Source organism: Parambassis ranga, chromosome 3, assembly GCF_900634625.1.
Source record: "Parambassis ranga chromosome 3, fParRan2.1, whole genome shotgun sequence".
Lineage (NCBI taxonomy): Eukaryota > Metazoa > Chordata > Actinopteri > Ambassidae > Parambassis > Parambassis ranga.
In genome coordinates, this window is record NC_041024.1 from 12299806 (window position 1) to 12314062 (window position 14257).

The following is a 14257-nucleotide window of genomic DNA, read 5'->3' on the forward strand; positions in this document are numbered from 1 at the left end:
AGCAAGCAAAACGATCTTCCTGCAACAAAACAGATACATTCACCAACAGAAGTGAACAGTAACAAATTCAAGAAAGTTGCAGCATCCAGTAATATTTTACTGGTCCACTGTATTATCCCTAACCAGCACTTTGTGTATACTGTACTACCATGCTTGGTGTGCCTCCCTGTGGACTGTATGGTTACTAACAGCTCATCCACTATTGCTTAGGGGTCTTATTTTGTTCTAGAAGAAAGACTTTATACTGTCAAACTCAGACATCCCATGTGATTGAAGGCCGGTGGGCATGGAACTCTCAGAGCTGCCCTCAAAGCTGCAACAATGCCTGCTTGTGGTGGGTGGAGTGAAAGAACAAAGGCAGGCTTGTTAGGGTTTAGATGCCTTTATTATTCTTTTATTTGGCTGCAATTTTTGTCTATCTGGCCATATTCATTAAGGTTTTGGCTCCATTGGCTTGTGAGTCCATTGCTCTAGGAGTAGCTGCTGTAAATGACTCAAAACAAGAGTGCTGTACTGAAATCAACATACAGAAACCTAAATAATAGAATACATATAACTTTCAGCTCAACTTCAATGCAAAAAAACAAAATGAATACACTGATGTGAACCAGAGCACTGTGACAAAAACACTCAATTATTTACAGTTTAGACTTCAACATCATTTTCCTAATATCTAGTTTTAGTTTGAACTTGATGTATTCTGACATTATTATAAGAGTCACAACTAAACTAAGTTAATTTCCAATATGAAGGTAAATAGTTTATTCTTACAAAAATTTAGAATACTCATGCAGTTATCAGCCAGTCAGGTTTATGATGGTCGTAGCAACAGGGCAGGCTAAGGAGGTGTGTGAAGGAGAAACTAGTGAGCTCAGACTTCCTGCATGGTCTCTGAACTGCACTTGTATATAACAGGAGACATAACTCATCTCCATTAGATTTATTGCCCTTTAAATTAGTCACAGGCAGAAAATACAAGGAAAAAAGTAATCATTCATAAATACTCTGATCATTGAATGTCATTTGGATGGGAAAGGTGGGATCTGCTCAGAGTAATGTCTGTATCTGAGAGGTACCTCCACAAAGACAGGATCCTCAGCAGGAACTCCCCTAACACTGCAACAATCATGGTGGCTGGAAAAAAGTCTGGTGCCTCCTCTTCTACTCATCACTACAAGAACAAGAGAGACAGGAGAGAGAGAGATAAATTAATGATCCGAGACCCTTAAAGCTGTCAGCAAGCAGGAACGTCACTTTATTATAAACATTTGCTACACACAATGGACAGTGGAAGGAAGAAATGGGGGGGCCTGAAAGGATTTTTGGGCAGGTAGGCCCATACATTTTAGAGTAAAGTTAAGATGTCTTGAATGCTGCTGCTTAGTAGCATCCAGACTAAACATTGGAGTAAATCTTAAGATGTTCAATGCTGCTATATACTACAGCATACTGGTGACTAAATGAATTTGGCAACTTTTCCTGAGTCGAACCTCCGCCAGCAACACCTCTTAACACTTGTCACTATTGGAGATCCTACTCTGAACTGACACACCAGTCCACAGAGCAAGTCTCGAGCAGGTGCTGTGTCACTGAAGCCCAGTCAATATACAGTAGCTGCAGGCAGAAATCATCAACTGTCAGGCTAGCAAAATCCGGCTGTAACAATGCTGCCCAAATCCCCAATCACCAACTGCTTGTTATGCTTCTTTTTGTGTCAAAACACTCCCTTATTACATGATTGGACAAAAAAGGTTGATGGCTTTTTCATTTGTAAAACAGGTCTCTAACTAGATGTAAATTCGAACACAATTCAAATTTGCTCTGCTTATTCTGGCCGAGTTTCGACAGCATCCCAATCCCTCTTAAGCTTCTTGTTGACCGCGTCTGCCAGCTTTGTGTACACAATTGGCTCCTCAGCTATTCCAACTGCATCGTTAATGTCTGCCCTTTTGTGCTGCTCAACTCCACCGGAATAAACAGAATCACACGTGCAAAATTATTTTCTAACGCAGATAATTAGCAGAAGAAACAATCCCGACTATGAATAATAATCCTCGGTAACATTATAACTTTTAAGCACGGGAAAAAGAGGGATTTGAATGCCAAGGGAAATGAGCTTATCAAATAAAGCTTGAAAATGTGCAGTGAATGAAATGAGTCAATCATTTTAATGTGAGTTTGGAGCCCTGAGGAGAATAAATAAGCAATCGTCACATCATGCAGGGAGAACAAATGAGCATGGTACACAATTAGGCAGGGTCACATTCTGCCAGAGCTGTGAGCGTGGGATGGGCTAATGAGCTGTGTGAGAAAGTGTGTATGTGTGGATGTGTACAGGAAGAGTAAGAGGAGGAAGATGGAAAAGCTGATCCTTAGACCTCAAAATTCTGACATACAGACAGCCAGACACACAAGTGGCAAGTCAGGTGAGAGACAAAGTTAAAAGTGAGAGGGGCTGCTGAAGAAGAGGTGGGCTATCAGTCGACTTGGCATCTGGGGCAAATAAACATGCAGGCAGACAGAGCAATGGGCAGGTACAGCAGCCAAACAGACAAAAAGAAAAGAAGTGCCTCAGAAGGACCAAGGCACAGAGCTTTCAAAGGCGACTCATAGTTATTAACTATTCAATCACATAAAGGAGAGCTGAAGGCGTGAAAGGTTGCGGACTGAAGCACTTTTGCTTCAGTGCATTAAGAGCCTGGTCCAGCACTTGGGCTGCGTGAAAGAGAAATAGATTGCCTCCCAGGAAGATGACCGCTCAAAGGAGTTGCCTTTTTCTCCTTAATAACAGCAATCTGCGGTGAAAATCTAATCCCAAGTACCATTTACACTGAATCTAGATAACTTCTGCTCGAAAAAGCGTACAATATGAATTTTTCATTCTCAGATATACAAATAAACAGAACAAGCGCCCCCCACCTCCCTCCATCAATCAGAGGACGTTCTCAAAGTGAACAAGAATAGAAAATTGCTAATGAATATCATGCAGCTGCAAATGCATGTTTGAAAATAGCATTGTGAGAGTATTATATCGGCTGAAATGAAATTATAATGATTCACAAAAGCATAATATATCTTTGACCGCACAGACTCATATAGTCATAACAAGTCAAATCTTATGAGGAATTCTTTCAATGTTGATACCCTGAGTAACATACAAAACAACAAACCAAGCATGCATACTGTCCCTCAGCTGAAGTAATAGCTCCATCTTTGCCATTAAAGTCAGATATGGACACACCCTTTAAGCCCCCTCCCCTCTCCTTCTCGCTGGCCTAATTCCCCCTCCTCAGTGGTGGATAAGAGGGATCAGAAATACATCCATATGCATGGCCAACTATCTGCGGAGGGGATGTCAGGTCTCAGCCTGGCCAGCTTTCTGAAAATACTGGTAATGACACTTAATGAAAGCTAGGGAGCCCAGACTAAGAGGGAAAGCCAGCGTGTGTATTTCCCCCAGCCTCCACCCTTCATCCAGACCAGGCCGTCAGATGCCATGAATAAACAAACGTGCTGCGTGAGGATAGATGCACTATTTTCCTCTCATCTCCCATGCCATCCCATCCCTTATTTATCTACGTATTATTATTCTCTGCTTTGCTTTTAAGCCCAGCTCTGTAATCCTGTCTCCCCGCAGGCTTTCTGAATGCCCCAAAACATTAGCTGGACTTTGCTCCAGTAACCTTTGCGGCCCTTAATGGGCCACGTTTGCATCTGCTCTCTACTGATCTCCAAAAATACACACACATGAAGAGCTGGCAGACTGACACAATATTCTAGCATGTCACAGACCTCCTCTTATTACTAATCACACGGCGTACTTCACTTTTCCTAATGGACTAACAAACTCTAGCTCTAGTTAAGCTGTCATCTTTTTGGATTTGATGACATACAAAGTCATGCTTGTGCCTTCTGTGATGCAGGTGATATAACTAAAGGTGAGCAGGATAGAAAGGGAAGTCTCATTGTGGTGATGCCTGTGTGTGAGACTTGCGCTGAGGTTCAAAGTAAACAGAAGGAATGAGGGGATAGAGAGGCTCTTCTTAGCACAAGCCCCTAATCAGTACAGTCAACACATCGTAGATTGGGTTCACATCTTTCTACCCTCACTCTCATGCTGCCTCTGTCCTTCCATCACCAAAAACTTATCCCTTCAATCAGGCCCAGTTTCCCTGCTTTCAATTTTAGCGGATGTCAGATAAGGCCGTGTTGCAGGCAAATGCCAGGTAACACAAACCTGGCTTACTGTGAGGCTTCTGCTATGGCATACAATTTCACCACCAAATAACCTGTTCTCAAGCAACACATAAAATTCATATTTTATTTAGAAAACGTTTCAAGCTTCCATATAGTGACGGTTGAATGACAAGTGTCCTGTGGGGTCTTGGTGAACACTAACAGCGATTAATCTGTTTGGCTGGCTGGAGAAGAGAATGTCCTTGGGTCAGAAGGGTCAAAAGTTTGTCAACTCTAAAGGCTCAAACTGTGCCTGGGAGGTGAAACTTCTTCCTCCACTGGCTTTTTATGTCCTCCGATCACTGTCTCCCTTTGCCACCCCCAACATCTCCCAGCTAACTGCACAAATGTGTCTTTGGTGTTAACAAGCTTTAGCCATCAGTCTGGGCTAGGCCACACAGGTGAGGATGACACATGCTGGCTGGAGTTGAGCAGATTACAGCAGGGGTCATTGTGGGTGCAGGAGGGGAGAAGTGCTAAACATGGTTGTATGTAAAGGAGAGCCTCTGCTCTGAGATGGAGAGAGAAATTTACTGGGGCTGCATTAGCAGCAGGACCCAGAGGCACAGCCCATGGGGGGGCGGCCGACTTCAAACACTGGTGTGTTCAGGGCTCTCAGGCTGCTGATTTCACAGTCGGAAAACACAGACCATTAGTCACACAAACACACTGAGGCCTATGCTAATCCCAGAACAAGAAAAATCAACATGACAGCCAATAAAATCCTGGGAGTTATGCAGCATCTTTGTTTTGCAGCATCTGTGATGTGCTGGTGAGTGTTTCTATTGACCCATGTTTCAGATGAGGCACTCAAGAAACGCTCATGCTCTGTCTGAAAGCTTGCTTCTCTGTCACTGACACTGTCTCTGGAGTCGACCAGAGCAAAAGCAAAGAACATGTAGTCACAGAAAGGGGTTTGTATAGATTTGCTGCTTCTTTTTAGGAGGGAAACTGGGGTTTTGCCAGGACTACAACTGTCAACAAATCATTGACTGTATAAAATCTGCAATGTCTCACTTGTCAGGGATGCAGAGGAAAGGAATGACAAGACGTATTTTAAGGATGGTTGAACTGTGTCCATGTTATGTTATGCAATGTTTTTGTGGGACAGTTTTTTTTTTTAAGGGCTCGAGTACCGATTATTTTGCGTGAGGAAAAAGAAAAAGGATGTGATGATTTTGAGGTTAATTATATATGTATGCAGTGACCATAATGCCTTAAAGAGTAACTCCAAGCTGAACAGCATGGCCACTTGTGATTCAAAAGTTTAAGGTCTGTTTCACCCCAGACCTGACTGCTGCTAATGTGTCTTCATAACAATAACAAACATAACCAAGATTTTTTAATATTAAATTACTACTTAAAAGCAGTCAGTTTCAGTGGTTACTTTATTTGTTAACAACACAGCTGAGGATGACTTTAAATCCACACTTATGTACATTAGAAGCCCAGCAAATGTAAACTTTAGGAGAACACTGTTTAATTTCTACACTTCACTATACTGTACTACTCATTGTGTGCGTTTGATAACACCTCACACAAAAGAACGAGGGTTTACAAGGTTTCATTTTACACTTCCACATGTGTGCTGACCAGCAGGTCAGAGTCATATGTGCCTGCAAAAACATACACAAAACACATAAAAAAGTGTACTGTGTTGACAAACTGATGCATTTGAGAGTGAACCACACGACCTTTGTCTGTCCACTTTGTAAATCTTAAATTTTAGTGGAGGTAATGTTTGGATATGATAGAAAGTGCATTAGATGGTGCGATAAAAAACAATTAATGTGCATGTGAAGTGCAGTGAGATCTTAGTAGTAGTCTAGTGTATAAAGTGTGTAGTGCATTAAAGCCTTACTTTGAGAGTACCTTATGGACATGAGACAGTCAGCCTGAACACAAAATCTCTACTTCGTACTGAAACAGAGAGAGAGAGTAAAAGAAAGTGAAGGAGAGCAAATGATAAAAGCAAACACATATATGAACATCAAACTGTTGAGCACATCAGCTGCAGCTTTACTGTATTTTTGAAGTTGTGGAGCCCCAAAAATAAGAAACAGAGGAGAGGGAGGCTTGCCTATGTCCTGTATGCGGTCAGAACAACCCTAAAGGCATAGAGCTGTCCATGAGAGATACTATCATTACCTTCATTTAAATGTTGTACACCTCCCACACTGTCAGCAATGCCTCTTCTACACTTGGCTGGACACTCACATAAGCCTGCAGGGAAGTAAAAGAAACAGTATAAGCAATGCCAAAGAATAACAAAGGAGATCAACAAAAACACATAGGAAACAAATACAGAACGGTATGTATAGTACATCACAACTAAAACATCAGGAATCATAAGATGAAGTAATTTCCGTCAACCAGGGAAGACAATCTTTATTGTAATTCAAACTGCAAGTCACTTGAGGATTCTACCACTGCTTACACCTCTATATTCCTTTGTATTGTGCACAGGGAATGCAATAAAGCACAAACATGTCTCTCATCTACGAGCTGTCACCTCTTCAATACACCAAAACACTGCACAACCCACCAGCCTTGTCAGGTGATTCTGCACTGAAGTTCTTCATCGTTCTATTCAGCAGTATAGTTTACATAAAGCTGAATAAAGATCTTTATCTCTATCTAATGAAAACCCAAAATGTGTTAATTTAAAATATAGCTTTTATGATAAAAACTCTGCACAGTGGTTATTCTGTTGTGTCCGCCGTTTCTCCAGCTTTAGCCCTGCAGCCATTTCCTGCTAGTGAGAAAGATTGTGGCTGTGAGCACGCCACCACCATCACAATGACCTTTCCAAAAGCCCAGGGAGCACGCAATGCAGAGAAGAGGCAATAAAAGTAATGAAAGAAGCAAAGGCAATTAAAGTGGTGTGTGTGAGGGGAGCGTGGCGGAGATGAGCCTAACTGGAGGCGGCCCTGGAATGCACTACAGCTCCATATCCCCCATAATCCCTGTGTGATCGCAGAGCAACCCTGGTGTGCTCCCAGTCTGATCATCCTCTTGCAGCATTCACCAGTTAATCCGTGAAAAAGGACAGCCATGCACATACACTGTACACACACACACATATGTATTCGGTCAGACATACACACATATGTGCACACACTGCAAAAGTAATTATTATAGGCTGCATACAATATGTGCTGCACAACAAAGTGAGGAAAAATATACAAACACATTTAGGCACAAATGCATACACACACGCTCTACAGTAGAAAATGAGATGCTCTCTCTCTCCCACCCTCTGCAGTGCAGCGTTTCCTAGCGGCCAGTGAGAATCATTAATGCTCTTCCTCTGATGCTGCCACACAACCAACAGCAATTATTTCTAAAAGCAAAAAGTGAAAACAGCAAACACCCAAATATACACAGCACATAATCATTATTTTTTTTGTTAGGCCGGCTGTGTGGGGGCTGAGGAGGTGGCAGAAGCTTGGACTTCATTTTCTCCAGCAGAGTTTACTGACCGCAAAATGACAAGGATGCTTTTTCCTAAACCAATTAAGAGGCTGCAGCGCTGCTGTTACCATGTGACATTGACAGCACTTAAGGAGGTTGACGCCAGGCCTTACAGATAAGGCAGAGATGCACTCTTGGCTCAGGAGTCAGCATGCACGCACGCACACAGAGACACACACACACACACACTGAAATACATGCGTACTATGTAATCATGCAAGCACAGTCATATCCATCAATAAAGGAAATGGCATTGTAGAGCAGGGATCATGTAACAGGAACACCAGACCAACACAAATATACTAACAAAACACTAATATATAAAGTCTACAGTATTGTAAGAGGCCTACACAAAAATGCTGCAGTGTGCAGCTGGCTGAATTAGAAAGCATTATACTGCTCTCTCAGGGTTTGAGTCAAGAAAAAGACCTCATTATCAATCAGCTTTAGGAATACACACAAAGGGCAGTGCTATGACTCTCCCCTTTTCTTGACAACAGAATCTGATCTTGCCTGTAGTGTACAATTAGCGAACACAGTGACCTCTGGAGGTTGCCCCTCTACTTCAGACAGTCTGTTTGGTCCATGCTAATGACCAAAATGCTCTGTGAAGGGGCTAGCACTGTGCCCTTCCATCAGCTCTGGCTATCTACTAATACCACCATTGAGAAAGGAGATGAGCCTTCTTTTCTTTGCTATAATAAAGCACTCACATCATAGCTGTGCTTGGGGCTTGTAGGCACTCACAATTTAAAGAGCTGGTATATGTAACAAGGCCCGGACGGTATCAGCTGTGGTCCTGGCTGCTCGGACGCTGAGAGCAGTTTTGAGTGAGTGTGAATGTTCTGAATCTTCATGTTGATGTCTGCTGGTGGTCTGCAGTTTGATCATCTCTTTAGTTTCAAGCACCGTCCTCTCCTGCTGGCGGTCCCTGTCAGCTGGAAAGTCCTCTGCTGCAGATGAGCCTTAACACAAAGAAGAGTTCCAAACTCACGATCGGTTCTACCACAGCAGTCGGTGTGTGAATAGCACACACAGACACATATTAAATCCATAGTAAAATAGCTACATGTACACATATCTGTTTTTACAACAGGAGTCCAAATTTCAGTTCCAATTTTATTAAATCTTTTCTTTTTGTATTGCATCTTTTACAGTAAAAAATGTCCCTGGGAGTTGTGCAGAAATCCAGAGCCTGACCCCCTGTGCAAAGTGCATTACTACTAATGCACCCTAATGATTATCCACATTTAAACACAATTATCTGACTGTTTACTCCACTAAATCTTGTTGATGCTACTGTGTATTTAAAGGGAAGGGGGTCATTGCACACATGCAGTTGGATGACAAATTAAAAAGCAACATAAAACAGTTTTTTGTATCATTTCACCCTATTTTACTCTAAATCCCTCGCAGGTGGTCATTAGAGCAGAAATCTGGTGATTGTACAAGCCACAGTATGAGTCACATGCCAGAGCACCTGGGTGAGAATAGCCACACTGCAGCAGTTTGGTAATTTACAGCCAGTGCTCTAATATAAAGGCTTAACTAAGGCAGGTGAAGAGCAACAAAGCCCATATATGCAGACGGTTGTGGTGGCAGCAGATCAAACACCTGTAGAAAAGGATTCATGTCTAAGAAGCCAAAGGTCAGTCTGATTTATGTTTAAGTTTGCAGTTAGGTTTAAAGCTCATTAGGGTGGGATTAAAAGAGACCCTTTAATGAATCAAGTGCGTCAGCTTTCGTCTTTATGATTTCAACCTGTAGCTTCTGAAATTCTAATATGAAGGTGCTCCAAATACTTTCAAACTTATCCAACAATACAAAAGCATTTGGCCTATTTACTGAGCCATTTTTCAGAGCTTACTGTCAACTCACTGAAAAGCCTCCCTCTTCTGGTTGCCCAGAAAACACATAATCTATTAATTTTCTCCTTACATTATATGCAACAGTGGGTCTGAGCCTTTCCGGCTTGTGAACTTATAAAATGAACAATTAAAGCCTGCCTTTACAGCATAACAGTTATTCATACTGCAGAATGCTGAGCAGTTTTTAAAGCATGATTTCACACCTCTTTGTGGCTCTGTTTTACATTACTGCAGCTGAACCATACCTACCTCTGGATGGCACTCTGCAGCTCTGTCACACACTCCTGGAGGCTTCTTCCCCTGCCAGCTGCACAGAGATAATGGACGTCTGTCAGTTATGCACCTTTGTCCTCATCTCCCCTAATCAGCTCTCTCATCTCATGGAGCTGCAGGAGCATCGGAGTTTCACGAAGGACTAAGTTTTATAGTCACATTCCATCTTAACACTGTGGTGGAGATTTAAAGCACATAGGTGGGCAGATGAAAGATACCCCTTATATGCATGAAAGAGATCAAATTGGGATTAAGGAGATTAATTTCAGGTGGTAATTGAGAGAAAAACTTTTTCATCAGATTTATCTAACTTTCTAAAAGATGTAAAATGTGGTGTGATTTAATTTGCTAACAGATGAATGGTTGGTAAATTGCTGTGCTTCGGGCTTGTGTCCCTTTGGTTGGTGTTAAATCATATATCGTCAAATTTCATGACTTGTGAAGATCTGACTCATTTCTCTTGGCTTCCTCTGGGGTTAAAAAATAATTACTAGTTTTGAAACACAAATTCAGACTGAAACTAATTCAATTTGTGAGCATGGCTGGAGGGTGACTGAGTGGTATATAAATGGTTGTAGCTATCTTCAATCAGAGGACAAGCATGGGGGACAAATCCGCCTTCAGAGATCACAAAATGACCTTGAGAAATCACACAGTTCAGACAGAGAGGATTACTAATTCAAAAACTGTCCTGTTGATGTTGATGCCATTTATACCAGCAAAATTCATTAACTGATTTATTGAACATCTTTAAATGGTGTTTTAATTTCCTTATATTCTTTCAAACATAAGAACAACTGAATAACTGATTCAACACATTTTACTCTATTAGTCTATCATCCTGACCTGTTGCTCCTGCTGCCTGTTCTCCTGTTGGTCAATGCAAACAAAAGCATGTGTTTGGGCCTCAGTATTTATCATGTGGGATTTTCAATACAAAGAAATGTGCTGAAATTATATTGAATGAAAAGCAAACGCATATAGTTACTAGGAAATAACCCCATAAATCAAAGGTGAATTGGTTCACTTCTTTTTTGCTCCAAAGCCAACAACAGCACGATTAATGGAATTGAAAATGAAAAGATTTAAATCCTGATAAGATTCAAGCAGATAAAACATGCACAACCGGACCCACTGTGTGTTTACAGAGCAGTACACTGAGACACTTACTTCAATCAATATATTGATGTTTTGTAATAGGCTCTAAATGACTCAGGCTAGAGACTGCTGGACAGCAAACCTTGTCTCCTCTCTTTCTGCAGGTCATTTCAACACGCATATAAAACACTACCTATGACTATACTGTGACTGTGTCACGGTATAGCCAGCAGCCAATCAATGTACTGGTGATCAAATGTCGACTGTCCTAACAACTGAGTGTGAATCTCTTCAGTGTCACATGTCAATATTTTAGGTTCTTTATCACACGCATGATAGCACAGATTAAATGCAGAGGCTGGTTCAAAGTTAACATACACTCTCCCTGCTGTGCTTCAGTTTTATTTCCAGCTGGAGCACTTCTTAGAAGCGATTGTAAACTCCCCGCAGGGAACGTAACTGGCAAGGCCCTGCTCTCTACAACTTTCCTTAGAAACGTCAGCCAAGTCATGAATCATGGTAAAATCATGATGGTCGTGACAGCTACAGAAACACATGACTAATACAGAAACAGGTTGTGACGCATCATGTTTTTTATGTTCAGCGGTGTCACAAATGAAATTTCTTTTTTCCAAAAGTCTCACCAGTAACTTTAACTATCCTGCCTACTTTAAAATCAAAGGCCTAAAAATAGACTTCTTCAGACATCACTTAATTGATTTGTTCTCTCTTCAGCCCAGTCACACGAAATTAAAGTGCGGTAAGTATGTCATGCATGGAACTAAATCAATACACGACAACGTGTGCATGTGTGACAGATTCAATCTGACCAGGCAAGCTTTAACATTTAATGAGAGGTTGCTTAATAATTTTGCCTGCAGTGTTGTTTTGTGCTGAATGCATGTTGTTTTCTCATGGTGACATGTCATTGGAGCATAAGGGGTAGAACTACAACCAAATGTGTATGTGTGTGTGTGTGTTTGTGTGCATGTGAGAGCTAAAACTGGGGCCTATTTACTGCCAGGTGAAGCAACTAATTAAATATCAGAGGGATGCTTAGTGGCCTCTCACCCTCCAACGCTGACATAGACCCAGAGTCACGGGTCAGAGCCCTCACAAACTCACAAAGACACATTTTGAAGAAAGGAACAGATAGCAGCGAGGAAGATGGCTGTGAGTGCAGGGTGGTGTTTATTATACAAACACCACTAGAAACAAATGTTCTGTTTCTGGATTCATGCTCCTAGAAGAGCAAAGTTACAGATATGAGGGTTTGAAGTTAGCACTTCCATGGCAACATGCTGTGTCACTGGCTGAGAGTGTATGCATGTGTCAGGAGCTGGTGGTGGTGGTGAAGGATACTGTGGGAAAAGCCCGGAGCCTTTCCAATGCTCACCTCCCTCTTCCATTGACAAGCGAGGTGCAGTAACAGCTAATCGATGGCTAGTGAATTCCCTGCACACCCCCCTCACCAGGCTGATCAATATTCCCGGCAATTAGAATCCCCTATCTGCATGGCTGTAGGGACCTCGGGGTGGCTCGCCAGCCCACAAACACCCAATTTAGTCCTCAGCCTATCACTTAATTACTAAATCCACCTTAATGCCTATTGGCAGGTGGCGGGCGCACTCACAGCAGCCCCCGGTGGCTGAGTGAACATGAGACCTTTGGCAAGGTGCTGGTTAAGATGCTCCTGTCCCACTTTAGCCGGCCAGTTAAACATCTGATTTCACACAAGGGCTCCGACCTGAAATGATCCGCCTATTGACCAACTGGCTCACACACACACACCAACATGGGTGGTGTTGAAGAGTAGGAATTTCTGCAACTGGTTGCGTCTGTGATTGGCATAGCAAGCTCTGTTTTTTTCATGCTGACAAATGATGCAATACAATGATAATTTGTTTAATTAAAAGAAGGCACTGAAATATTTCCGACCTTTTAGAGAGTATTTTGTGCAGATGAGGATAACATGTATGTACTGCACAATATTATGAATGGGAAATTTGCTTGCAGGTGAGTGTGGCTCAGGCAGCATCACACACTTTGTGACTGTCTCTCACTAAAGGTTGAATTATACTTGACGCAGAGCCCTACATGTTGGCACCTCCAAAAAATTGCATTCCGCCATTTTTAAAAACAGTTGTTTACTACAACAAACACAACCTGGTGCATGTCAACTTTTTCACTAATATTTCTGGCTGATTTAGAACAGTAAATGCCCTGTCTGACAGTGGAGGATGACAATATGTGAGACAAAGACGTGAATGTCACATTTAACCTGGACCAGCAGACACACACACTGTCTTTAATCATTGCAAAATTCTGCACAAACAAGTGTATGACAACACTTTCACATTATTTTCTCATACCTGAGTCTTCACTGTGACGTTGCTTGTGCTCCTGTGTATGGCTGTAAGGTTGCCATGCTGGTTCACTATATCTTGTATCAATGGGAGTACTGCCACCATTCTATATGCCTCAAGCAACTTGCCATTGCGCCTTAACAGCCCTTCTCTATGGGGACGAGATCCATCTCTGCTTGATGCCAGAGTCCATCAACTACACTGCTGTGGAGGAAGTGAGGGGACATAATGAGTATAGTGTGTCAGACAGTACACGTGTGACTTAATTCTTCAATTCATTTGTAAGCATGGTCCCAGCTGGTACCTACCCCAGCTGGTACATGCTCTCATTCAGCAGGTTGTCTGTGAGCTGTTGCTCATGCTGACTACACTGGCCCACAGACCTCTGCAGCCAATCTCCTACCTCCTGAAGGTCCAACACCTGCAAAAAAGGTGTAAGCAGGAGACATGTGTGTGACCTCACACAACTAAATGATATGTGAGGATAAAAGGTATTAAATAAACAGTTAATTCTTCTGCAAATGTCAGTCCAACTGCCAGATAGCTGTCTTTGAGTAGATAGAGTCTCTACTCAGCTGGCACACCTCTGCATGATGCTTACTCCAGTCCTGGATGCCTTGAGCACACTGCTGGGGGAGAGAGCCTGCTTAAGCATGGACATACATGTGCACGCACACACACACGCACAAGGTGCTGTCATTGTCCTGTCACATAACCATGAAAATGGCCTGAGGTGAGGTAAGGATAGGTGCCCCGAGCTTTACAAATTCTCTTGAAGGACAGAGCAGAGAAGCTTCTGCCTTCTTCCACCCCCGAGCTATCTCCACAGCTGCTGCACTGCACTCACTCAGCTGCCAGCCCCTAATTTGGTATTTCCACAAAGATGACATATGTATCAGGCAGAGCAGGAAATGTCCTGGGTCGAGAGAGAACAGCTTCCTG

At 42.4% G+C, this 14257-nt stretch overlaps 1 long non-coding RNA gene across 1 annotated transcript; it reads right to left on the bottom strand.

Moving 5' to 3' along the window:
* On the bottom strand, nucleotides 1-13734 carry LOC114433742 (uncharacterized). Its single transcript, XR_003670385.1, has 7 exons — nucleotides 13624-13734; nucleotides 13322-13519; nucleotides 9828-9885; nucleotides 8458-8675; nucleotides 6385-6459; nucleotides 1077-1171; nucleotides 1-19 (listed from the first exon to the last, which is right to left on the bottom strand). It is a non-coding gene; the product is annotated as an uncharacterized LOC114433742 (long non-coding RNA).
* Nucleotides 13735-14257: the final 523 nt, after the last annotated feature.